We start from the raw sequence: 27,986 nt of genomic DNA on the forward strand, positions 1-27,986 counted from the left end.
TCTTACACCCCTACACCCTTCAGGAAAAAGCATGCAATGGGTTCATAATTTGTCCCCACTTTTATTACTTTTCTTAAGCGTTCTTTAAATTTACCATTATAATGCCTATGTATTGCAATATACCTGTGTTACTGGAGCTCTTCATAGCAGTAAACAGGCTGTATGCACCTAAGAAAAACGTTTATTGACAAAACTCACAAAACTGCAGAAATGTTGAAAATTTTTATTAGAACAAAACATCCATAAAACAATGCACAAGAAGCTTCTCCAATGAATTCCTCACTGCCATCCAAGGAACTTAAAATTTTAAGGTACAACAGCACCATACCTGCCATTATTGGGTTTATGGTGCTGCAAGAATAAGGTTCCATTGCACTTACTCTACCTCCTAATTTTCCAGAGCAAACAATGAAAAATTCATGCTTGTGCAGCCTTTCAGAGCAAACAGAATGAAAAATTCATGCCTGTGCAGCCTGAAGAAGGCTTGGACTGTGACGCTAACTCCCAGGAATAAGCAACAAAGCAAACTTAAGGCAGCTTATGCTGACCACGCATATTCCTGACATTATGGCAGTTGAGGAGTGAGCCGCAGTGGTAAGCCTGCTGAGTAGTCATCCTCCCTCGATGAACAGGTTCTCAGCCACCTCAGGATTGTCTTCGGTGAACAGCATACATGGTGTGAGTCTGCATTTCAGACAAAAACAGTAAAATATTTCACATCAGTTTACACTGCTCAATGGTCCTTATAAACGCCAACATATTGCTCATTAACAATGTGTTTTATAATGCATGCTAACACTAACAGAAAGAAAATCTGCCCAAGTGGCAAGCAAGTGCCAGCTGTTATCTTTTGAACCATTCCAAAGAGGCCACCACGGTTTAGAAAAAATAGCTCTAAGCGGCATTATATAAACAATGTTTTAGCTAAAAAGCTAGATGTTATGAAATGGAATGAAGGTGGTCAGGCCATGCAATTAATTCTGCACGAACTGCTAAAAGCTAGTGCAAACCACTGGCCTGCCTGACGGGTAAACTGACTATAAAAGGCACAAAACACCATGACAACAAAGACGAAAATAGAGCACTTCAAAATGCTTTACAATAAACCGAACGACAAGTAATGTGCAACATTCACTGTAACAGAAAGCACAGTATCTGATCAAAGTCAGCAATACGACCCCTTCCATGAGAGTGGTCGGCTGCAACTAACGCAAAGCATGCATTCATTATTATACCAAGCAAGTGACATCTTGAAAGGCAGGCAACAGTGCTAAGTTAACATATCTCCCATGTCTGCAGCCAGTAACCTCAAAAATCCATCAAGAAAAATTTGCACAAGGCCACTAAACTACTACAAGAAAAGGAGCTCGGCCAGTTGGTGCATGAATCTTTGCAAAACCACGCAGGATAACAGGACACAGACAAGACAGGTGCAGCGATAACAACTGCGGAATTTATTGTTTAGTTTGCAATGAATACAGGAAGCATCATCCAAAATACAAAGAAGGGAAGTCATGGAATCGTCATTTTGTCAAATCTGTCGTGATTATTTATCCAGGTAGTTGATTTCTTTTTCGTTAGAGTTAGTGATGATGTGCTTAAACAGGTTGAACAATTCTTATGTACCATGCACGTCTCTTACATTTCCTCAGAATTTTACATTGTCGAAAGTGTGATATACACTCACAGTCCGATACGTGTCTTGGTAGCTTGCTACCATATCCTTTCTCAGTATTCCGACATGTTGCATTAGATAAATGTTAACATGCTAACCTTATTTCCCAACACAGGACGCTCCGCGTGACGGAGGGTTCTTGTAAACTAAGCCACTGTTGCATGCCATGAATTTGTCTCTGTGCGTCTTACGCTGGGCTCTTTGTGAAGCACCTTTGCTAGGAGCATTGCATACTACATTCAGCTACTTTCTGTGAAAAAGCAAATGAAGCCACTGCAAAGAGCTTCCACAAGCTGCAAAAGAAAGTCATGCCAACAACTTGACCAAACTAGGGCTGGTTGTGAAAAAGAGTGAGGGCCTATGCCTGAATGCCTTCTTTATGGCAAAAATGCAATGATAACTGGCCTTTCAGAGTAATTGTCTCTGAACAAGGATCGTGGCAACAACCCTTAGGGCAGTATCTGCAAGAATTGCTCTTCTTGCTCACCATGGAAGACCTTTTCCTGGTAAAAAAGCTAGATGTGTCCGCAATTCCTCTTGAACAGCCGTCTAGAAGGAGTGTTTTCTCATTGTCATCAAGGACTAACATTACACGCTGCCACATACCACCTTGTTTGAGACTGTAAGAGAAGGCACTGATTCAATGGGAGCAGCATGATTCCTGATCCAATGCAGAATTAATGCTCATAGATTCCTCGAGTTGCTAACCATCTATTATTTTAGTTTCATGACCTGCACATACAGTGGCAAGGAGTATGCACCAGTTCCTGTGTTGCACTAACTCTCATTGTCCTGCTAGCCTGTCAAGATAGCCAACTATTAAAAAGCTTTGCATGGCACCAATGTAATAATGGCCTTCCAATTCTTGGACGACTTCCTAGTAATCCACAAGCTTCATAAGAAAGGGCAATACAATGGCATTGTTCACATATTCAAGACCTTCTCCGAAGTTCTTGCTGGGGGTACAGCTTCTCGAGCTATGGCTGCACATCAGAGAGGCCCATATGTGTTGGTGTTACGTCCCACAGTTGAAAAAAAGACTGTTGCTACTGGCACACTAAAAAATGCCTCAAACAGATTGTGTACTGACCGTCAGCAGGAAAGCATTGAGGCCCAATTAACATAGTTACCTGAAGCTGGTTTACCCGATGACCTGGTCTGCAGCCTAGGCTTGAAGATAATGAAAGAAATTTTCTGATCCACCCTAACGAGGCTTCAGAAAGAAGAATGGAAGTTAGCTGTGACGGCGTATGTGCATGGTATCAGCCACGCGCTAGAGAAAGTGTCAGGCAAGCTGGTGTGAACTTAGTAAACAAGGTGCCTAAGTAACTGTCGCATGCTGTGAATTTGACTGCCTTCTATACCAGGCTGTCTTTGAAGCACCCTTGCTGGGCGTGTTGCATACTAAGTTCACACCAGCCTGCCTGACCACTTTCTTTCGCGCGTGGCTGATACCATGCACCTATGACCTTAATCACCATGTTGCCCACTACCCTCCCGGCTTCCACGTACTCCTCTGGCTCCCTGCGCGCCATGTGGGCCTGGGTGAGAAGCTGCTGCCTCATTGCGTGGGTCCTTACCGCATCTTCTCTTAAGGCAACTGAGCAATGTGACCTATCAAATCACGTCCCTGGACTACCACACTCCTCCCACGGCCTCCCCACAAAGCTCGCGCACGTCACCCGTCTTAAGCCCTACCATTCACACCACCTTAGGGCACCCAGGGACTGTGCTTCCTTCCACGAGGCGGAGGGGGTAGTGCCACAGTGCAAGTTGCAAGGTGAAGAGGACGTTTTGACGCTGGACAGTCGACAACGGGGACGCTGCAGCTAGTGCTTGGGGTGACTTGGTTTGGTGTGCCTTCTGAGTGCGACCTGTCGCGCCTGCTGCTGAGCTAAACCCCATAATAATATTCTACGACAGCTATGGTCCGTTCTTTCTGAAGCCTTTTAGAGGTAGATAGGCAAATTTCTTTATCCTGAAGCCAAGGCTGCAGATGAGGTCATCTGGGAAATCAGCTTCAGGTAGCCATGTCAGGTGGGCCTCAAGGCATTCCTGCTGACGGTCAATACACGACCTATTTAGGATATTTTTCAGTGCGCCAGTAGCAACAGCCTTTTTTTTCGACCCTGGGAAGAAACGCCAGCACATATGGGTCTCTACAAAGTACAGCCATAGATCGGGAAGCTGTACCTCCAGTGGCATTTCTTTGGTCAGCTCAAAGTTGGCAAGAACTTTGGAGAAGGTCATGAAGATGGCAACAATGACTTTGTGTTACCCTTGGTAATGAAGCTTGTGATTACTAAGAAGTCGTCCACAAATCGGAAGGTCATTATCAAACTGGTGCCATGCAAAGATTTTTAATAGTTGGCTATCTTGACAGGCTAGCAGCACAATGAGAATTAGTGCTACGCCGGAACTGGTGCATACTCCCTGCCACTGTATGCACACATCATTAAACTTTACATAGGTAGAACGGAAGTAGATGGTTAGCAACTCGAGGAATCTATCCGCATTAATTCTGCACAGGTTCTGGAATCGTACTGCTCCCATTGAATTAATGCCTTCTCTCATCGTCTCAAACAAGGCGGCATTTAGCAGCGTGCAATGTAAGTCATTGATCAGAATGAGAAGACAATTCTTCTGTACAGCTGTTAGAGAGGAATGCGGACACTTCTGGCTTCTTTACCAGGAAGAGGTCTGCCACGGTGAACAAGGGGAGTAATTCTTGCAGATACTGCCCTAAGGGTTGCTGCCTTGATCCTTGTTCAGCGACAATTACTCTGAAAGGCCAGTTATTGCTGAGTGTTTTTGCAATAGAGAATGCATTCAGGTACAGGCCATCACTTTTCTTCATAGCCAGCACTAATTTGGTCAAGTTGCTGGCTTGACACAATTTTTTAGGTTTCGTTCTTCACTGTATGGCGCTTGACCTTCTTTTGCAGCTTGCGGAAGTTCTTTGCGATCGCTTCATTTGCTTTTTTGCAGAAAGTAGCTGAATGTAGTATGCAACGCACCCAGCAAAGGTGCTTTAAAAACAGCCCAGTACAAGATGAAGCACTGAAACAAATTCACAGCATGCGACTGTGGCTTAGTTTACAAGATCCGTCTCTCATGCAAAGCGTCGTATGTTGGGAAATAAGGTGAGCGTGTCAACATTTGTCTAATAGAACAAGTCAGCAACACTGAGACAGGATATAGTAGCAAACTAGCAAGACACGTGTCGAACTGTGAGTGCACCCCACACTTTCGACAATGTAAAATTCTTAGGAAATATAATGAACAGCTCATGCCGAGACATATGAGACATGCATGACACATAAGAATTGTTCAACCTACGCAAGAACATCATCACTAACGCCAACGAAAAAATAAATCGACTATCTGGATTAATAATCACGACAGATGTGACCAAATGATGATTCCACGACTTTCCTTCTTTTGTATCTTGGATGATATTTCTTCTATCTATAGTGAGCAAAGCAATAAATTCCTCAATTGTTAGTCAGCACAGTATCTGCGTCTTCCTGTCAGTGTCCTGTTACCCTGCACGCTGCTTTGCCTAGACTAATAGACTATAAATCTGGAAAAAGACCACAAGGGGTTCCAAGCTGTTTCCTTTCTGGTTTGCGTTCCCTTTCTTTGAGGCATACATGCACCATGTAGTGAACAAAAGTACAAAGTAGATAAATAGAATAAATCATTTGGCATATATCACTACTGTAAAATGGTGTTAACAAATGGCCACATTCATCCTTAGGACAGATCTGCATTTCATCTGCCATTACAAATGAAACATGAAAATTCCAAGCACCCAGGTGAATGCATACATTTTTCCCAGAAATTTACCAAAGGTACACACAGTGATACCACTTCAGTGGATCAGTTGAGTATGCTGCTCAGGAGCAGCAATATTCATATGGGGTGAATGCTTGCAGGAAAAAATATTGGCAATGCAATATAAGTTCGCATACAAGATGCGAAATAAACGGTATGATATGGAACCATTCCAATTATGCCAGCAGAAAAAATGGCATTCAACCTACACTCCAATATTAATCGAGTTACAAAAATATCATATAGGCTTTTTCAAACAAGCACACAGTTGGCATTTATATGTCATTGGATCATTCCATGCCAACTGTTCCAGGCTTACCACTGAATCTTCGATTTCTTTAAAAAAATTCATGGCTTATTGCATTACTTAGGCAAACATTATCCCAGCTTGTTTTAGGCGGAATAATTTTTTCCCATCGTGGCCACCATCTCACGTTTGTAAGCGCTAGCCAGACCTAACCTTGCAAAAAAATTTGTGAAAAGAAACATTCTTAAGCAGGACTATGAAGTTTTTGTTATATAAATTAAAGGTATTCTATATCCAATGCAGTAAATTGAAATTATTTTGTTTTAAATAAAACATGTAAGAAGTACAAAATATGAAAATTTGAGATCTTTTATCAAATTTTATGTTCTCACAGTATTATTCTATTTTCTAAGCTGTCGAGAAGGCAAAGGTGATAAAAATGTTTCAGAGAGCAAAACAAGTAAGGCAAGTCAGCGAAAGGATTCTAAAGTCGAGAAAATTTGCTTTATGTGACATATTCAGTAGTCTACTACATAATGAGGTGATCTTAATTAAATTATGAAAGAAAGTTAAACAGCACCATTTAATGGCATTTATTTTTAGTTCAATTGGAGCTCTTTTTTTGTTTTAAGCGAGAAAACAATCTTGCAAGTTGAGTCCCAGCGTTCAACATTGACACTGCACAGTGCTTCCTTTTCACTCCAGCACACTTTGCCACCGGCTGTAAATTACACAAAACCAGCACTCCGCTGCACGAATACAATGGTGTGCTGGTCTTCGATGGCACCAGCTTCGGCAATAAAGAAATCTGCTGAACGATAGATTTACAAGAAGTAAAACTGAAGTGGCCACATGGCAGAACGACTCTCGTTCCTCGGCACAAACAGTACTCAGCCGGGAAGCACTCTTGCGGTCTGACCAATCAGAGTTAAAACCTCTACTACCATGAAAATTATTTAAACTTTTCAGTGGAATGGACTTTTTCACCACATCACATGGGAGGATTGCTTGTGACAGCATTTGTGGGAGTGTGAGGCCCCCTGCAGCAACAGCAAGCATTCAGAGGCCATAGAAAGGTCAAATACTGTTCTTGTATAAGCTATTTACATGGGCGGAGACAACCATTAAGATTGTCGTAGCCCTCTGGGTGCTCCAACAAAATATTCAAGAAAACAAAGGTGAACTCACTAGGCGGTTTACAAGAGTGCTACCATTACAAGGAATACCCATTTTTCACCACATCAAGCCTTTTTTATCTCTCTCAATGGTGAACGCTGGACTTAAGTCATGCTTGAGTTTAAACTGAAAAAATTTGAGCGAATATGCCAGCATACTTCTCAAAACCAAAATATGAGGAGCATCCACGTGGAGTACCGTGCAGCAAAGCTTTGTCTCCTTCATGCCGGCTCTAGCATGCACCGCAGTGTCGAGCAAGCAGCCAGCAATGCTGCTGTTGAAGGTAGACTCAAATTGCAAAATTATTTTCTCGCCTAAAATGAAAATTGCTCCAATTAAAATTTTAGAAATGTCACAGCCATTAGAAAATAAATGAGGCCAACCTCACTGTGCAACTGGTGGCTGAATATGCCTCAAAAATATAATTTTTTTTTAGCTGACTGACATGCCTTGCGTTTTTTTCATCTCTGAAACACTTTTATTCCATCCTTTGCCTTTTGGATAACCCAGAAAAATGGTTTAAATGACAGTTATGAGAACATAAATTGGATAACATATATCAATTTCCAATATTTTTGCACCTTCTTTCATGTTTTATACATGAGTCCAATTTATTGGATATGAAAGCACATCCTTCATTTATACGAAAAAGTTTCAGTCATGCGTAAAGCATTTATTTTTAACATGTTCTTTTGCAAGACTTAGCTTTGCTTGTAAACATAGGACCGTGGCCACGACATGAAACTTCTTTTTCTCTGCCAAGAACATGATGGAAAAATCTTTGTCATGGTAATAAAATAAGCCATGACTTTTTTTGTTTCTTTAAGAAATCAAGTGGAGTCGAGTGCAAAAGTCTGGATAAGGTGGCTTGGAATCACCTTATTCAGTATTGCACAGGAACAAAATACACAGCCTACTTATCACCAGGCATATAGCAGCTTCCGTATAGGTCAATATATTGGCTGGACTTTAAGAGGCTTCTGTAATACTAGAAAAAATTACAATTGCAAGTTACAAAGAGGACACCAATCTGAATCTTTACATTGTACAGATGTATAACCCTGACACTGAGAACTCCCACTCCCCTACTTGGATGGTGGCATTGTTCCTGCCAGTCTACCAAATATGGTCCCCGCAATATCATAATGAGTCGAGCATTTTGCCTTCTGTAGACGTGAGCAGCAAAGGAGACTTAATGCTGCTAACAACAAATATAAGCATCCTAAGAGTTTGGTAAGCTTGCAAAATTTAAGCTTGTTCGTTTCCAAAAAGATGCAATAGCAATCTGTATGGTCATTCATTCAAACCATGCGAATGCAATTGGTAAAATGGCTTCACAATGTAAAAAGTTACTTTCTTGAACTAGTTGGTACATGTTCGTCAGCATGAAGGGCACACCATGACAGTAATGGGATGAAAGAACTAGACAGACTCGGCGCTGACTGACGATTTTTATTGCTGCCACACAATAAACAAGTGAAAAAAGGGCACAACCAACATTTTTTTTGCAACAGTTTGCCTGCTTGCAAAACATGTGGCACTGCATTAACGATTGTCTGTGAAGGGCAAAAACCCTGGCGAATAAAAACAAAAAAAAAGTGTTAAAAATGTAGAAAAAACCATTACTCTGCCGTCTTAACTGCTGAGGTAGCCTAGTTCTTTGCATGTGAGCACAACAGTAGGTTTGCTGATGCATTTGTCTTGCTCCTGACACATCAAACGCATCAACAACAATCTCCCGCGTGTGCTGGTCCTTATGTAAGTGCACAGTATGGTTGGCTGAAAGCAGAGGCGCAGTTTTCACACGACAGCCAATATATAACCATATTGCTTTCGGGAGGTGGTTTTAAGGAGCTCTTGTGTTCGCTCATAAAGTCGTATAGGCATCTCCTGTTTGACTGATACAGCCCGTTCCGCGGGATAGCTCACTTCTGTGCGCCACATTTTTGAGGCACTTGTACATAAGAGAATTCTTGGTTCTTTTCGCATTCTGTGGGTGGCAACCCTTCACAGTTGACACTCTTGCAGAGACGTTGCAATTTGCTTGGAGCAGAGAATACTACTCGCACACCGGCCCTAGCTCCTATTCTTTTCAAGTTGTGAGACACGTGTGAGACGAGATTGTTGTTGATGCGTTTGACCCGTCAGGAGCAAGACAAGTGTGTCAGCAAACATTCTGTTGTGCTCACACGAAAAGAACTACACTTGGGGTAAGCTTTCTGTGGCTATGCAGTGGAAGCTATGAGGGCAAGGCTTTTACAAGCGTGCCTCTTATCACACCGTCACGAGGGACAGAGATAGGTGGTTAAGCTGGAGGTGCGTGCTCGTACCTTCCACTGCATAGGCACAGAAAGCTGTCCCCGACTACAGGCTACCTTAGCAGCTTAGAAGGCAGAATAGTGATTTTTTTTCAACATTTTTTATTCTTTTTGTTTTTATTCGCCAATGTTTGTTTTGCTTTATGTAGTCAATCTTTGATACAGTGCCACGTGTCGGTAGTGCTCGTTTTTCATCGATTTATTGCTTAACAGCAATAAAGATCAGTAGTGAGTCAGCACTGTACCTTTAAGTGATAGCTTCACAATGTAATCAAACATTTTTGGTACTACTTCAGTCAAAACAGACATCAATAATAGTTAAGGAATCACAAACGAGAGTGTACTAGAATGTAAAATAATGCAGTTCTGCAGGCACCTCACAGCAGCATGAAAATTCATTGCATACCAAAGGCTAAGCTTAAAGAAACCTTAAAGATTAACCATGAGCTCCCCAAAAGTGATCAGAGACCGTTTGTTGACTTCCACCTGTTCCTTGGGAATGATCACATGTGCTCCACGTACTTTACTGCCAATGGGTGTAATCACAAGGCAATATGAACACAAGTGCTATATCCACTATCATACTGCATGCTTTGTACACACACACAAGAAACAAAAGCGACAAACAACAGCATTAATTGAAAAAACAAAACAATCTACACAGTGGCTACCATTACACTAGTCAGATAGGCAGCTACCTCCCAAATGCATGCTTATACCCGAGAGAAAACACTTATTTTAAACAACAAGAGTGACATTTTAGCTACACTTCTAGTATGTTCCATTTCACACCTTAGTAAAATGGAGGCGAACCTATGCTAGTGAGGCAACAGCTTCCGAAACTGTGACTGGCCATGTTAGGTGGAAGACGTTGCCTTTCACTAACAACTTCTAATGCACTGCAAGAAGTGGTGAGGTGAAATATACTACTCTGCTTACAAGTCACAGACATGCTGGATTAGGAGCAGCAGGTAATTGCTACTGATTACACTGCGGCCCATGCTCTGCGCAGTTGAAATAATTGTGATGCCAGCTACTGCTACCTCAAAAAAAAAAAGAACAGTGGGGTTATGAGTCACACAGTTGGCTATTCTGCTTTAACATAGACCGGACAGGCATAAGTGACTGTACAGGAAATGGGAGATGTATTAAAGCCAAAAAGCCATTCAGCTTGCTCTTGCCTACATCTGCAAGTGTGCTCTTGGTGCCAGATGTCCCACAAACTAACCCTCTAGGCTTTCTATGCCACCGTTATCAATGGCGTTTAGTTGATTCTAGCTGCAGCTAACTAACTTGAATGCTGATGCTACAGTAAGGGTCTAGGTTTTTTTTAATTATCCATTGTCTAAGTATTCATACCTGCTTCTGCATTGGGCTTCTGACTGGCTTATTTAAATGAGTGTACCTGCATTATATTTGTCATACTGAGACCCTTACATATGCCCACATATATTTAGTTACAAAAGCAGGTCTTAAAGTGAGCACCCAGTGAGTAGAGGTTCTGTTTTAGCACAGGATTTTATTTTGCAGCACTTTTTGTAACAACCCATTTTCCATTACCAAAAACTGATAACGACAATGTTTAGAAATTCCCAACTTCGTGACACACAAATAAAGATGCACCAAAAAGCTCTAGCTTTTGTCCTAATCCCATTCACATCACACAAAACAAACCCATCCACACATTTGGCACTTCGTTTGCCTTCTCTTGGAATCCACTCCGTTGGTCCTCAAGTGTTGGTTGGTTGGCTTATGAGGTTTAACGTCCCAAAGCGATTAAGGCTATGAGAGACGCCGTAGTGAAGGGCTCCGGAAATTTCGACCACCTGGTGTTCTTTAACGTGCATTGACATCGCACAGTACACGGGCTCAAGTGTAACGGAGTGGATTCCAAGAGAAGGCAAACGTAGCAGTGGGCGGCAGGAAGTTAGGCGGGTGGATGAGGTAAAGACATTATGCGGTAGCACACTTTTTATCACCAAATGCTAGTACCAAGTTCGCAGGGATATGGTAGCCGCAGCTGGCAAAGGCAGTCCTTTGCCCTGCAGTGGGTGTAATCAGGATGATGATGATGACGAGAAAACTACGTTCAACAACACTCAAACTGGTTAGCAATAACCTTATGCTGACAACGAACTAGCAAGGATGTACAAATAAATGAGGGCATGGTTAGGCTATGTACCCTGTTTCATGAAGCAGCTTGATGAAAGAAAGAAGGGAAAATGGCCCAAAAGAGAACCAAGCATACAAAATAAAAAGAAGCTGACAGCAAGAACTAAAACGCACCTTTGCTTCCATACTGCTCATGAATATTGCCCAGTGGCAAAAAGGTGCAAGCTGTCGCTGTGGACTCCCATGTGGATGTAGATGTTTCCCCTGCAGACATCCATTTAATACCATCACGATTACAGACCGCCAAAATTCAGAAATTAGGTCACCATGGCCAAACAATGAAGCTTTTAAAAACTTGAAAAAGCAAGCTAAATATAACCAGCTGGCACAGCACAGGATTCTTTAATCTGGATGCCGTTCTAAAAACAATTAAAGAACCAAAATAGATAGTAGCGTCAACAAATTTTTGCAAAAACCTGGCCTGATGCAAAAACGACCAGCGGTCAGCGCCTGCAGCACACAAAACTGAAAGCTTATCTCAGACGTCACGCTGACGCAACGCATTTTACGCAGAGATACGGAATAGACCTTACACACAGGAGGAAAAATTACCACGTGCAGATAAACCGTAGGACAAGGAATTTGACGAAATAGCGTTAAACGGCTTTAAATTTGACAGAACACACATACTAGAGCTCTTAAGTAACATGAGGCAGTACTCTGCAACATTCGTTTCGTCAAAACAAAAACAGCTCTGAGTAGAATCATTCTCGGCGAACTCTGTTTAGTGCTGCTTCTCTTCTTGGATACACGGAAAGAGCTGCCTGTCTGCAGATCTTGGCACTTTGGTACTAGAAGCGGCAAGCCTTGAGGCCGCTCTTCCATAAAATATGCTATGAATAATGCAAACCAGCATGCATGAAGACATAGTATTGCTTACCATGCGAGGCAGGGGCGTAGTCGTGCCGAGCTGATGAAGTACGTCTCCAAATCACGGCAACGCTCGTTTTTCATTAACGCCGACTTCAGGACGTTTCTACATTACAAAATGCATTCTGGTGCATAAACACGCGTACATTATAACTTCGCCCGTGATTTCTGATATCAAACCTTTAAAACGTGAGCGAGCGCCGGCCTTTCTGCCAATCTACAACAAAGAAACGCATTCGGCAGAGCCTCCAAAGGGTGCTTCTGTTCCGATACGTGAGATACGCGTACTTGGACAGCAATGAACGAACCTACGCACTACTCCAGTTATATATGCACAAAAAACACTTCAGTTCAACGCGGTACCTCGAAAAATGCGGTCGAAAACGCAGTTCACGTCAACCGCTGAAAACCGCACACCACGACGCGACGCCATACCACACACAACAGGCGGGAAAAAATCAACAAAGGCCCGACGGTACCGGTGGCCGCCTAGCGGCGGAAATGTAGTTTCACTTTCAGTTTTGAATTCAGTTTATTGGGCTTTTTACAGTGCGTACGGAAGCTAGAATGTATTTGTAGCATTGGAACAGCATACGCAACGATTGCCAACCGTTACCAGCTACGGAAAATGCGAAGTGATTAAATTAGATATATTTCTTCGGATTCAAAAGTTACCATGAATTGGCCCCCTTGCCGTTTTTTTCTTTTTACGTTCACTCCAGCGGCTGCATTTCGATGGTGCCGAAATATATATAAAAAAAGTGTAGCCTATATCGTCGTCGAAAGTGGAGGGAGCATGAAATGTATGGCAGTCACGGCGTAGCACATTTTAGGACGGCACCCCCACCGTCAAGCGACACCTTCGAAGGGCCGCACAGGGACGGTGCCACGGCATTCGTGGTGAGGTGGCTCAGAGGTAGAAGATGGGCGGGAGGGTGCTATGCTATGATGGATAGGCATAATGCCCCTAGGCCTGTGGCATTGCTCTTCATAAACTTAAATTAATCAACAAAACGCAGCGGTGATTGAGAGCAACGCATAAGGCCGAATGCGGACTGCAAGGTCTGATCGCGACAGATTTTTCTCCGGTCCAGTAGACCTTCGGCTCCCTTGGCGCTCTCATGGGCCCGCACAGCGTGCTTCCACTCGCAGCGCGCCTGTTACGGGATCAGCGGGAGGATGGAAATGTTCGCTTAAGGTTCTAAAAGTTCTAGCTCATGTTCTCTGTCCTGTGCGCTGCTGTGCGTAGACGATGTTCGCTAGTTTGTCCAGAACGGAAACTGGAAGCACTAAATGCCTAAATTGTCCGTGTATTGTGCGAATGTCAGTGCACGTTAAAGGACCCACGATTGCCTAAAATGGTATGGAGTCCTCCACTACGGTGTCTCCGATAGCTCAGGTTTAGCTTTAAGACATTAAACTTTTTTGTAATGAGTTTGCACAGGTACCTTCTGCTACTCGCTCAGTTTTGGAGAGCTACGTAGGTCGGGGCAAAATAAAATTTTTGTTTTCTTCCCTTTGCTCTTTCAGCTTCTCAAGTGCTTCTGGGACCCTCATTAACTTCAGGTCTCCATCGTTACCTTTCTTCCAGTTGACACAGAGGTTGCTTCAAGAAATTGCTAATTTTGGTCTTGTTTTTTGCGCGTAGTTTCGTGCGTAAAGTAGAATGATTTCGCGCTGACAGTACTCTGTTTGAAAAATATGCAGGGTGTTTCACGTAACTTGAACCAAGGATTTTAAAAAAGCGGTACACCGCAGCCAGCTGAATCCAACGATGCATTGTTCGCCATCATGTGGCGCTCCTTGTGGCGCTCGGTTAACCGCTTTTTCTAAATACGTGGTTCAAGTTACGTGAAACACCCCGTATTATCGCAACACTTTAACGTAATGATTCCTCTATTCACTGCGATGCAGTCGTAACTGCTTCACCTTGATATGGATTCAGTACAGGAGCACGTTATTATCAAAACAAGCAATTAGCACCCACATTCGTGGCATAGGTATTATTCCAGCAATTTTTATTGGCATTTGTAATAAAATCAATAACCCCTTTTTTTTTCAGCTGCGAGTGAACTAATATTTTTCTCGCCGCTGCATGTATGTTCTCGGGTGCGAAAGATGTAAACCATGCCTCAAAGTGCAATCCTCAAAAGCGCATACTATCGCCCCCGTCAGAGCGTTTGTACAGCCTTTAAAATTAGTTAAGTTGGGATCGCCATGTGGAATGTTGCCTTAACAATCGCGTCGATGCATCAGTGAAACGTGGATAAAATGCCGAAAACGCATGTTACTGCTTCACACGTGCACGTGTTGTCACAGGAACCACGCCAACATATTTTGTCCCATAAAACACACGAGCTACAGCTATATTTTATGTTTTTTACATTTCCCTTCCCCAATTAGTCCGGCATGCATAACTGAGGTGAAGCCAGCTTTACATTTTTTAAAGGAACACCCTTGCCTGCACTGGGGGGTATTTTGGCCAAATGCACCCGCCCCTAAAATGCTAGCTTGCAGGACGGGTGCAGGACGGGTGCACGAGTAACAGAAACTCCTATTTTGTCGGGTGCGAGGGTGTGTTAGTCAGTATGTTCCCTTTAAAGGTGTGAAATTTTTTACAGTGTAGGACAAAGGCATAGAAGGAGACGGGACGAGCACTAAACATCAACTGAAGATTTACTACAACAAAACAGGTGCTTAAATACACTTCGGTGGCACATGCGCACACTGGGTTAAAACGTGCACAAACTAATCAGAATGTGGCAAACTGCTTCAGAGATACATTTCTTCTTTTCTGGTCAAGGCAAGTGATGTCGTGCTGACACAGTTATCACCTTCCCTGTTTATATGTAACAAGCCTCACAAATCTCCTCACAAATATCGTCCTGTCTCCTTCTCTGTCTTTGTCCTAGTTTTATGCGCTAGTCTTTTAATTAACGATTGTCAGCGCTCCGTCCTGTAGTCCTTCTCTTCCCTGTGCTCCGTCACTCTGTGGGCACTAGCTCCTGAAAGCAGGTTCGACGAGAATGCTGTGCTAGAAGTTGACATCCGTACGCGAAGTGGGCGCTTGTTGCTCCATTTTGAGCTTCGCTGTGGTGGCCAGAGATTGCCGGTTAAAACCGCTGTCAGAGCTCAGCATGTGTCGGGGGCGATGCTCGGAGCGCTTTGAATCGCCGATCAAAGCCGGGAGCCATGACTCTGCTGAAGCAGTCATTCGAGAAATGAGGCCTGTATAGTTTGCGCTGCAGTAATCCAGCCTCTAAATGATGATTACGAGGCATGACCTTTACGTTGGACATTAGACCAGACCACTCGCGTTGACAAATACCACACTGCCAGCGCAGTGAACTTGCGGGGAATCGAGCTGCACTTAGAAACGCTCAAACGTTTTGCGTAACCAGCATACGGTATTTGCCGGGGCACGGCTGCAGACATTATGGAGACTGTATGCTCTATTGTTGTGGTTGAGGCCGAACTGAAAAACGGTAACGGAATATCTTGGCACACATTATCTAAACGAGCGCCGACGAGGGTCATCTTCAGGTCGGGAAGATGGGCCTCTCGAGTTATTTTTTGCTGCAAAGAAAATCAATAATCTGCCTTTGGACCCCTGGTGGAGAAGTTCACTCCACGTGAGCTGGGACTGAGCCCTGTCGCGGCAGTACAGCGCTGGCCCAGGCGGGCTCCTGATTGAAAAGTGGCGTCATTGAGAAAGTGCTGTGAAGCGGCTGTCAGCAGCGTATTTAAGAGGTCGCTTGGCGCGCGAAGACCAGGGTAAGCGGCAGTTCATCGAACGCAAGATTTGCAAGCCCGTCATTAACGAGGTACGCTGGGTAATTTCGTGGCGTCCTTGCACTGAAGTAGTCACTGCAGCGGATCACAAAGGAGAAAGCACCGTCCTTTGGCTGATTTCACTCACAGTGCGAACACACTTGGACATCCTGCTGTGTCCACATCCGATTAGTAATTGTGCTGTGGGGCCTTGCTTTCAACCCAATTTCCAGAAGGTTTACAAGCGCTGGGCAGTTTTCTTTTTGTGCCAAGTTATCATTATCAAGCAGGGCCACTCATTTCTGGAGCTGCAACTTAACTGCCAGCAGTAACTGCATGCGTAGTAAGCGCAGTGCGGCCGGCTGCAGTAGCTGGTCTGTTCCGAGCACCATGTGGCAAAACAAGAGCAAACCCGTGAATGCGTTCTTTTTCCTCTATTTTAGTGCGCTTCTTAAACCAAAGTGGCTGACAAGCAATACTTTGCCTCCTTCACCAGCGCTCACTTCGTTCAGTCAGAATTTCCGTGTACGTGACCACGAGATGAATAATTGAAGCTGAAAGGATAAATTCTTCGGGAGAGACATGTGTCAGCACTCCCTCTATCTTTTTATGTGATAAAGAACTCTCGTTTCTCAGGCAACGTTACTGTTAGCACAAGTGATGACGTATTTTTGGTGTATGAATATGTTGCACGTGTGAAATTAAATTTGTTGAAAGTTAGCGCTCGTGTTGTTCGTGCCTTGTTGTGTCCTGTCCTACTCTGCGCTATATTCTCTCGCTATGATCATGCACCAACAAGCCCAAAAAGCTACGCTTTTCATTTACGCTAACGTTGTATGGATACGCGGAGTGAGTGAACCTAACAGGTGTTGGGTTGTCTTGACAGGGATGGTGAGGCATATCTGAGTTTAGGTCTGCTTACGCAAGTAATTTCGGGTGTTTCGTTACGTGGAGTATGTGACATCCGAGGAATTCAATCTTTTATGGAAAACGGTGAAAGCACTCCTGAGATTCTTAAAGCACTCGGGGTTGTGTTCCCGTCTATAAACATTAAGTTTCTTGTGTGCGTCCTCTATTCTCTTGACATAGTGGTCGATGGACACTTGAAAAACTAATTTCGTTGCCGCTCTTTCTTGCCTCCTCTCTTTTGTTTTTCTCTCTCTCAACTTTTTGTTAGCCGAAGAAATGGAGCTCGAAATGCACGCGTTCCAGGAAAGGTCGTTTCATGTTAGGATGCCTAGCTACCTAAATGACTGCGCAGATTCTACTCATACTTTGTTTATTGTATAACTAGAAGGGAAACTTTTGGGACTTTGGGTGAAAGGCATGAAGGTACATTTGTCAGGTTTTCAGCTCATTAGCCACAGATCGCACGATTATTGCACACTGCTAAAGTCAATCTGAAGAGCGTTTTGGTCAGATCTGTCGGTGACTGCACGACAGATGACGCAGTCGTCAGCAAAAAAAGCGTGTTAAGGAAGATATATGTGCAAGGTAAAGCGTTACTCTGTATTATCAAAGGAAAAGCACCCAGGAGGGGCATTTCTTGGACACGAGTACACGAGCAGGCGGCCAGATGACCTGCAGTTAATGAGCGCAGTTTGAGCACGATTACTAAGAAAACTTTATAGCAATCTTGCAATAACATGGTGCACATTTAAGAGGGAAAGTTCTTGCAGCAAGCGCCGCCGAGATGCTTTACGAAATGTTTTGCCATAATCTAAGAAAACAGCGGCACTGTGGAGGTTAGAATTTAAATTTGCATGCAGGTCATGAAAAAAAGTGTCAAAGGTGTTACACAAGAAAACCTTTTTAAAACCCGCGCTGTGGGTAGCGAAAAAAGTTGGTGGGATCTGTGAAGTTCATGATCAAGTATATGATGTGTTCCATGATTTGCACGGCAAGCTAGTTAGTGAAATGAGATGATAGTTCAAAGGCGGACTTTAAAAAAAATTGATTCGTAGACAGGAACTACCTTTCCCGTCTACTAGTCGTGAAGCAAATGACCTGTAGAAACTGACTGCGAAAATTTATTACGAATAAATATTTTGCAGGGGTATGTTTGATATATTTAAATACTTTCGAGTTCATTTGGGCGATGCCGGTTGATGAGGAGAGTTTGATATCTTCAATTTCTGAACCGATGCCAACAGCAGCTTGTGCTTACCATAGTTACCGTAATTGTCTGATATACAGTAATTATCTGGGACCCTTTCACTTTAACCAGTATTTACGAACTAGAAACAGTACAGGAAAAGGCATCCATAGTTAGGTTTGCTTTCAATTGAAATGACCGTTCATTTGTCAGCGAGCTCCTGAAACATAGTGGGTTACCCCAAGTGAATGCGCGCAATTGTGTTGGCGTATTAAAGTTTCTCTTTGACCTAGTAAAATGTCATTGTAACATTAAAACTTGACAATTTTTTGCTTGCTCATGAGGTTGCAACATGGGAAGAAGGCATGCTCTAACATTAGACCCTTTAAAGTTGAGGGATAATTTTTCAAATTCTTTTGCCGTAGGTCAAATACAAACTGGAATGAGCTTAATATCGCCAGAATTGTTTACTGGTTGCTAAAAAATGCCTGGAAGTGTTACGAATTTAAATGTGTTTATATGCTTGCTTCTTTTATGCAAACTCACATTGCTGTGATCATGTAATAGATCGCATAGCTTATGTATGATAGAAATAAAAACAAAGCGTCGTCGCACCGGAACCAGAGCCCAGAGCGCATTGCTGAATGTCCGTATCCTTTAACAGGTAACTTGTGTGTAGCTGTCCTTATCGCTCGGGCTGTCCGACGTCGGTCGAGTTACCAGGCTTCCACTGGTGGTGCCCGTGCAGGTGGCGACGAGAGCCACAAAGCGACGCCCAGCTCTTGTCAGCTGCACTCCTGTGCGTGCCTTGCTGGCATGCGTCCCAACTGCTGTGCTGGCTGTGCTGTGCGAAACTATAAACACAAAATAAGCATGAAAGAAAGATACCGCACAACCACACAACTTGACTAAAAACAGGCACGTCACTGATTAAGATACGCAAGTTCCTTTCATAGTAGATAGTAGATCGAGAAATCTACTATCAAAGGAACTTGCGTATCTTAATCAGTGACGTGCCTTTTTTCAGTCAAGTTGTGTGGTTGTGCGGTATCTTTCTCTCATGCTTATTTTGTGTTTTTACTCGTGCAATTTCATTTATATGCTGCCTCACCTGTAGCAAGAAACTATAAACGCATACTCTCTCGTGCCTCCGTTTCCCGGCAGTAGCACAACGGCCATGCTTTTCTCCAGTCGCGTACGCCAACAGGAACTAACCCCGTGCACGCCTCGAAGAGGGGAATTCGGATTCTTTTCGCGTCCCCTTGCAACGCCTATCTGGTATAGTCGTTTCAAAACGGCATCGCGGCCAACATCATGAGCATCAACCTGACTACGCCCACTGCAGGGCAAAGGCCTCTCCCATGTCTCTCCAATTAACTCTGTCCTTTGCCAGTTGAGGCCACCTTATCCCCGCACACTTATTAATCTCATCTGCCCATGTAACTTTCTGCCGCCCCCAGCTACGCTTGCCTTCTCTTGGAATCCACTCCGTTACCCTTAAGGACCAGCGGTTACATTGCCTTCGCATTACATTCCCGGCCCAAGCCGACTTCTTCCTCTTGATTTTGACTAGGATGTCATTAACCCGCGTTTGTTCCCTCACCCACTCCGCCCGCTTCCGATCTCTTAACGTTACACTTATCATTTTTCTTTCCGTAGCTAGCTGCGTTGTCCTTAACTTAAGCTGAACCCTCTTTGTTAGCCTCCACGTTTCTGCCCCATAGGTGAGCACCGGTAAGATACAGCTGTTGTATAAACGCTTAAACATGACCAACTAAGGCAGAGCATCACAAGTCAAGACTGGTGAGATGTATTTGTGCATATTTTTTTGTTGCCTTCGAGGCTGCAGAGGTTAAGTGGCACATTTATCTACGCATTAGTTAAGCTGAGCAGACGGTGCAGTGGCTGCTACGACGTTTATAAGGAAAACAGCGCACTGGAAAAGGAAGAATGGAGAGGGTAAGCTCTGATTCTCAGCATATTTCGAAAACACGAAGACTCGTTAAATATGCGCGCACAGCTCAACCTGGCGGAAGTTCATTAATCACATTCTGCGCCAAAGGGACAAACAAACCGCCACGCACAACACGATCCTGCTGGTGAAGCTCGTGCATAGCTTCTTTGCTAGTGGCGCGCGCTTCCTCTCGAAAACTACTTCTGTCGAAAACGCGGGTTGTTGTTTCACTGCCTAGAGCGCGTGTAGCATATGAGAAATACCTGGGAGGCCAGCGTGCGCGTTCCTGGTCAATTCTCTCTCACTCTGCTGGAACCCTTTAATGAAGGGTGCTTCCGGGCAGTAAGCCAGCGGGTCGAAGCGATTCGGTACTTCGAAACATTGTTTTGAACTAAAGTGGCTCTTTGGGCTTGTTGGTCAGCGCCTCTCCTGTAAACTTCTTCGCTTATCCTTCTCTTTTAGCGCTGCATTCTTTAACCAGATCCTTGTCTTCGACAGATGCTTGTCTGTCGATTGCAGTTGGAGCCCAAGGTCGCCTTCGTACGTAAAACTGCGCAGTGCGCTTTCTTTTCTGAAAAGCAATTTTTTTACCGGCCGCCAGGAGTACCTCTGACGACAACTCATCGGCTTATGCTTTGACGGCGCGAAACGTTGCATTCCCTTCAGGGGCATTCACATCAATAGATTTGGTTCTTTTTTATTTATTTATACATACTGCGGTCTTTGTTCAAGGCCTTAGCATTGTGGGCACATGTACATAATTTCACGTACACAAAGGCGAAACAATATCAGTACATTATTTCAGGTGCTTTTTAAAGGATTTTAATGACTTCTGTCAATCAGTCCTGCTGTTTCATACAGGCTTGTCATTGCCGCCGTGGTTGCCGTTTCGTGACAGCGTCTTGTGGTACGGTGCGGAGTTTTCGCCCATTGTTCTGCAAACCTTCACATCATACGGGGATACATCGTGGTGTCGGACGTGCTAGCAAGCTGTTTGGTTTGGTTTGGTTTATTGGGGTTTAACGTCCCAAAGCGACTGAGGCTATGAGAGACGCCGTAGTGAAGGGCTCCGGAAATTTCGACCACCTGGTGTTTAACGCGCACTGACATCGCACAGCACATGGGCCTCTAGAATTTCGCCTTCAAGAAATTCAGCCGCCGCGGCCGGGATCGAACCCGCGTCTTTTGGGTCAGCAGCCGAGCGCCGTAACCACTGCGCCACTGCGGCGGGCCGCTAGCAAGCTGTAACGGCGTAAATAATTATGCCGGTACACCTAGCGTTCACTCCAAGCCAGTTGGTCCCGTGGAAGCAATACCAGCCGTTGGTCCCCGTGAGCAGCGCAAGAGGAGCAACTGCGACCGCCTGCGGGTCTTGTGCAAATTTAACGGACCAAACAATTAGTCCTTCGCCTGAAAAGGACAAACTAAAGGACGAACGGCAGAATTTGCTCCCTCTGCTTCGCCATTACTCCCCAAATACAACATGGCGGCGCCCTGCAAAGCAGGACACCTCTCTACTGACTGATTTCGTCGTTGGTAGTGCCCTTTTCAACGCGCTCAGTGCAGATAAATAGGGCACTAGGTTTTCGCTTCGTCTCATCTTGCCTATAGCAAAACGTATGAGCGATTAAGATGCTTTATTTTTCATTTCGAGTGATGATTCTGCCGCTTCTAGACTTAAGAGGTGCGTCGGTTTGTCGACAAAAATTGTTCCCGTCCTTACAACGTGATGGCGCCACCAGGCCAAACTTTTCGTCGAGTCAACGTTTGCACCCGCAGAACTGAAAGAGCGATTGTGAGCGACGGCGTAACATCCCGCAAGATACCTGCGCTTAGTAAAATGGCAGTTTGGGCGAGTTGGTTATGCATCTTGTAATAAAACAGCGCTTGGACACAGGACGAGAACGGAGAGAAGACACACATGGGCTCAGTTCCGTGTGTGTCTTCTCTCCGTTCTTGTCCTGTGTCCATGCGCACTTTTATTACAACCTGCGTTTAGCCTACGTAAGCGGGGAGTACGGTTATGGTACGTCGACGGCGTCGATTTATAGTTTTTTCTAACCATATCTCTGCCGCCGCGGTGGCTCAGTGGCTATGGTGCTCGGCTGTTGACCTGAAAGACGCGGGTTCGATCCCGGCCGCGGCGGCTGGAATTTCTTTGGAGGAGACATTCTAGAGGCCCGTGTACTGTGCGATGTCAGTGCACGTTAGAACCCCAGGTGGTCGATATTTCCGGAGCCCTCCACTACGGCGTCTCTCATAGCCTTAGTCGCTTTGGGACGTTAAACCCCATAAACCAACCAACCTTCTAACCATATCTCTGTACGCCACGCCGCGGCGAGGTCGCAGCCGAGCAGTGTGAACAAGGAAGCATTTCGGCGGCGGCAGATTGCGCTAGCTCTTGCCGCCGAATACCTGAGCGTGAACGAGCCATAAGGCCAGTAACAGCACCGCTGCTGTCCGTGCCGAAGCGGATAAACTCTTTTGTGTGAGAAAAAGGCTTTGTGCAACCGAAGTGACCGGCTGCTAAGAAAGTTCATAGACAAGTACTGCGAGCTTCAATACGTGTGGAATGTGAATTGAAAGGCTTAGCATCAAGCCAGTGTAAGTGGTTTCATTTCGTTGCCGCTTGTTTGCGAGCTTTTGTCACGCTGTGTAACTTCCGCCGGCTCTTAGCGAAACGGTGAGCGACGAGCATTCCATTTGTCGTCGTCGCTGCCCGCCAGTGACAAAAAACGATGTTAACCACGGCCTTCTATAGTTGGTTTTTAACAGGCCGCAATGTGCAGTGCCAGTTTGTACAAATACGACCACTTTATTCACAAAAAGAAACGAAAAGAAAACAAGGATTTATGGTTGTCAAGTGCTGGCCTTAGGGTATGTACGGTTCGACACTTGCTTTTTGACCAAAAACGCGATTTAAACCGCGATGCATATGCTGTAATTCTTACTGTAGCTTTTTGCGGAATCATATTACTCCAAAATCACCATACTTTACTCTAAACAGCAATGAGTTTCATAAAACAACAAGCAGTAAAGGAAAGCGGCGAGTATGCATCGTATGTAAGCGTTTATTTTCAACTCCGGACCATTGGAGTGCTGTGTTGTTCATGGTCTTTTTTCTAGTTATTTGTTGCTTGCATGTTCCGTGTTATGATGTATTAGCTATGTGTTCCGAATGGGCTCGTTTCTCGTGCTTCATTGCTTATAAGTGTTGATATGCCACTGCTTTCTTAATGTTTGTAGATAGCTCATATACATAAAGCATCGCATCATTCTAGTAAATACCATGCTGAAAAAAAAAAGCTGTGCTGACCTGGTTTCCTAGCCTGGCGCCGGCGTGGATCCGGGAGGCCTGCTCAATTCCCGATCCAAAGGTTGCTGGTTCGCATCCTGGCGTTTTCCATGTGTGTTTGCTTCTGTTTCCTTCCTGGTTTTATGTAATTACTGCTGCCGCCGCACTATTTCACTCTAAATTACGCTGGAAGTCACGCTTTGTTCACATTTTTTCTGTAAACGGCTGCTTCCGTGGACCAACTGTTACACCCCTTTCCTAGGGGAGTAATAGTCAGACCCTTTGCACTTGTCCCGATAAAGACTAATGGTTGTAGCAAGTCCTTTCGTTCTCAAAAAAGGCTAATCTCTCGCCCCCTTTTGGTCGCTTTTGGCTTAGACTCAGTTGATCTGAAATTGATTAAAAAAAAATATCCTTGTAGAACAGCCTCTAAATAAGAGCAGCGTAAAAAACTAAGAGCACAAAGGAAGAAACACCTACGACTCGGACAAACGTGACACAGACAAACGCCGTCGTTTGTCCGTGTCGTAGGTGTTTCTTCCTTTGCGCTCGTCATTTTTTATTCGGCAGTTATGTGGAAGCAAATGAACCAACTTGCCCAAAAGCTCGTGTTATTTGTAGAACAGCCGTTCCGTAGGTTGCTTTTTTTTTCTCCCTCGGTGTCGTCTGAGCGGGTCATTTCTGTAGCGTGACATACGAAGTTCCCAGGTGTCTACGTGTCGCAAAGTGCTGTTTCAGCTTTTAGGTGCGTTTCGTTAAGTGTTTAGGTTTTGATATCGCATGCGCCAGTTCAGTACATTTACTGAGCCGAATTTTTTTTTTTTTTTGCCTTTTAACAGTGGTTCCTTGTTCGTGCTCATGGATCACGTTTTCCTACAACTCTGGAAAAGCACAGCACACATGCGTTCTTCCCGTCTTTTCCTTTGTATTGTCCCATATATGTTGTCGCCCTGCTTCTTGTCCTTGCTGAGACATTAAACTCGGGGTTGCGTACAGAAAAAAAAATCTTTCTTTAAGGAAGTCGGAGGCTTGGTTGATAGGATATAGAGCCGTTAAATAATTTCTTATGAAAGTGCAGTGAAGCATCAGCGGAAAAAAACAATCATGGGCAACCTCACACTGGTTGCATATATGAACAAATATCTGTGCTCTGCACGGACTGGGATGCTTGCCTCTGGAATTCCGAAACCGCTCCCCCATCGAACGTGCAGAGTCCACGGGGAATCGTTTGCTTTGAAAGAATGCGCTCAATAAAGCTCGTTTCAAGGAGTGCTTGCGGGCAAGATTGTTCATCCTTCTTTTCTTAGGCATAGAAAATGCATCAGCTGTGCGTTCTTCTGACTTTATTATTTGCTCTTACTCACCAGCCTCGCTGCCCTCTCACTGTAAAAATTTTTTCTTCGCCACTCCGTTTTCCCGCGCCAAGGTATAGGTGAACGTAGTCTGAAATTTTCACTAACCCACAATGAATATCTTACCCGCGTTTCATTATTTTTTCTTGGCCCCGGGTACGCTACTTTTCTTTCGTAAACCACACGTGTAAAGGACGGATACGTATCTTTTTACTCCGCAGTTTGCGTCTATCAAGCTCAAAAATATTTGCTCGTTTTCGGCTATATACTCTGAGCTCCCGTACGTTGGCAACACACCATAAGATGGTGGACAAAGTATACCGCCTTGCCTCTATTTCAGCGCGACCCAACTTGAAGTAGCTATGCTGGTAGTTCTTTTTGTCCTCACTGGCACAGCGGCTTTTCTTTAGGTGACTGAGGCGAAATTATTCTCGAAGCTTTACTTTGACCTTCGCAGTGGTGAGGACGTTGTTGTTGAACTCTGTTACGAAATATGCGCAGAAAATAACCAAAACCTGCGAAAAAGAAAATGTCTTTCTGCGTATTCCGTCGTTTAATATACAACAATGTGACCTTCCTATGCGGAGAGAGATGCCTAAAAAGCAAATCAACGGGAATAAACCGGACGCAATCGAGTGTGCGATAACCCATAAACGTCTTTCCACGAAATTGAATTCCCCTCTTTCGGTTCTCCGATGACGTTCTCGCGGGCGCTGCGTGATGGGGTCCTGAAATAGGGGACCTCTCCCATTACGAAACAGACACGCACAGTCCCTGGAGGGACAGCACTGATAGCATCGCATGCTCACGCAAGCATCGAGTGTTCTTCCTTGGAAGCGAAGAAAAGAATTCCGCTTCTGAGATGCGTGGTCGTTGCAGTGCAGACGTTTCCGCAGGCACGCGACATACATGGTCGCCGTTAAAACCTATTCATTTTTGCATCACGTGCTTGAGAAGTGCGGGAAACTCAGTGATTTGTTATGAATACCTTGCTGCAACGTGCTCACGGGGTTGTACTTTCGGTGACAGGTGTGAGTATTGTCATCGCTGCGCGGGCTACAAAAATGGCGGCCTGGGGACGTTAGTATGAAAAAGGTGCACGTTGTTGACTTTTGCTGCATTTCCCAGTGTTTGCATTATCCTTGGCTCCTCGTAAACGGAAATGAAGGGTGCAGCTCCGGTTTCTATCGCGTCATTAAAGCTGCTGAAGGGCCGAGGCGGTTTTTACATGCTTGAAAATAGTTTTCTGGGTACGAAACAGGAGCGGGCGAGACAACACACACACACAGAGCACTCGTCTGTGTGTGTTTTTTCGTCCCCTGCTGTTTCGCACCCAGAGTAGGGAAAAGAGAAGTCTACCCGTATTCACGGGAAGACGTAACGTCATTTCGCTACTCTGGGTGCGAAACAGCAAGGGACGAAAAGTTCGTGTAGGCGTGTAACGTTATTTCACTACTCTGGGTGCGAAACAGCAAGGGACGAAAAAACAGGCAGACGAGTGCTCTGTCTGTGTGTTGTCTCGATTCACGGGAAGAGAGCAAGGCTCACATATGGACCGGCGCCCTTCTCGTGGTCCAAACCCGCCCTTTTGCCCTCGGACGCTTTCGCGACTGAAACTTGAAAGAGGATCCAAGTCCGAGCTCCCCCTTTCGTTTCTTTGTTGTTTTTGCTGGGTTGGTCAATAGCCACGCCAAAAAACGAAGCTGTAATTCATAACGTACGGTGTCTACGAGATGCACCGAAAAGTTTTTCTCTACATGCATATAACGCTGCAGAGGCGCTGGCGGTTGGGGGTGGTGGGGTGTGTGTGTGTGTGGGGGGGGGGGGGGGGGTGAGCAAGTGAGAGAGGTAGGGAGGAAACAGGCAGAGGAAGCAATAAGTTATAATAAGGAAAAAATACGTACGAACAACGGCACCCAAAAACTTAGCTACAGAATTTCCAGTTTTTTAAACGATCACCATCCTACTGTAAACATTATTCAAGGAAGCAAGTCACTTAAAGCTTTCAAAAATTGCATCGCCATGTATCGGTTGTCACTCCAGGCATAGCCACTCTTTTCGTTTTTTTCGTTTTTATTCGGTTCTTTCTCATAGTATTTGTTCAATTGTACACAAATGTTAAATATGAAATTACTGCACTTCGATGTTAACCAATCCTTTCTGTATTTCCATCTCGTCTTGTGTTGATTTTATGCGCAGAATGTCTTGTGCTCTCGAATGGGAGCAAGAAGTGCGCGGACTCTTTGTCAGGCATCCATTTGCCTTTTGGTCCACGCCCTAGGCAACTGTACCATTGACTTGTCTGAATAAACACTTTGACTCTCTGACTCTAGCAGCAGCGAGCGAATACTGTTTGCGTGCGCGACAACTTAATGCGGCACTAGCGGCGGCTGCTTTTTTGGAGAAAAGTAATGCATCACTGGCCACGCTACTGCTACAGCAAGCAGCTAACCTTTGTCTCAGGGTAATGTGAGATAGTTGGCTTTTATTTATATAATTATCTATTTTATAATAAAGCTAGCAGCGACGCTGCCCAGGCATAATAAGTTAGATCAGATGCGTCAGTACTGCAAATAAAGCATACAAAAGTCAATTTGGAGAGGCGCTGGAACTGTCTCACTTCTAAGTGTTCACCCAAACGACGCCTTGAGGGAAGGGATGAAGGAAGAAGATGAAAAGGAAGAGAGAGCGGTGGTGTAGTGAGGGGGCTCCGGTATCCTGGGGTTCTTTAACTTGCACTGACGTCGCTCTGCACTCTTTTGCGTACACCCTCTGTCGAAACGCGTCCTCGGGATGAGCAAGCGAGCGCCGTAACCACCGCGACATAAGCGTCAACGAATTCGACGACAGACGAAGGCATGCATCTCCACTGCTGGATGGCGATTTTTCAGCAGAGCTTGGTCTGAGGCGATAGGCGGCCGCACTTGTCCGGAATGGTCGAAACGTGAGCTGCCGTGTTTTTAAGGCGGTAGCGTTAAAGGCACCGCGCAAAAAATACGGCATCGGCGTTGTGAGCAAGAAATCACAGATGCCCTGCTGCAAAAAAACTTCTATGGTGCAATAACCTCATGGAGGCTTCATCGTATAATATCATACAATCTATAGACATATCATACAATCTATATGATATTCTATGACATCTTTAAAGGACTGTATGATTTTACAGAAATGTATGTCATTTGTATGATAATTTTCTATGATTTGTCTGATAAGTCTATGATATT

The 27,986-nt window shown here is 44.6% G+C and overlaps 1 protein-coding gene and 1 long non-coding RNA gene across 2 annotated transcripts in view; one reads left to right on the forward strand and one right to left on the reverse strand.

The window, feature by feature from the left end:
* LOC149325823 (adenosine receptor A2a-like) overlaps window positions 1-27,986 on the forward strand; it is a 350,480-nt gene that overhangs the window by 205,190 nt on the left and 117,304 nt on the right. The gene's annotated exons all lie outside the window — the stretch shown is intronic.
* Window positions 204-12,828, reverse strand: LOC149325825 (uncharacterized). Its single transcript, XR_016286417.1, has 3 exons — window positions 12,306-12,828; window positions 11,540-11,629; window positions 204-684 (listed from the first exon to the last, which is right to left on the reverse strand). It is a non-coding gene; the product is annotated as an uncharacterized LOC149325825 (long non-coding RNA).

The sequence above is a fragment of the Amblyomma mixtum genome, chromosome 10, assembly GCF_055824585.1.
Source record: "Amblyomma mixtum isolate Tamu chromosome 10, ASM5582458v1, whole genome shotgun sequence".
Classification (NCBI taxonomy): domain Eukaryota; kingdom Metazoa; phylum Arthropoda; class Arachnida; order Ixodida; family Ixodidae; genus Amblyomma; species Amblyomma mixtum.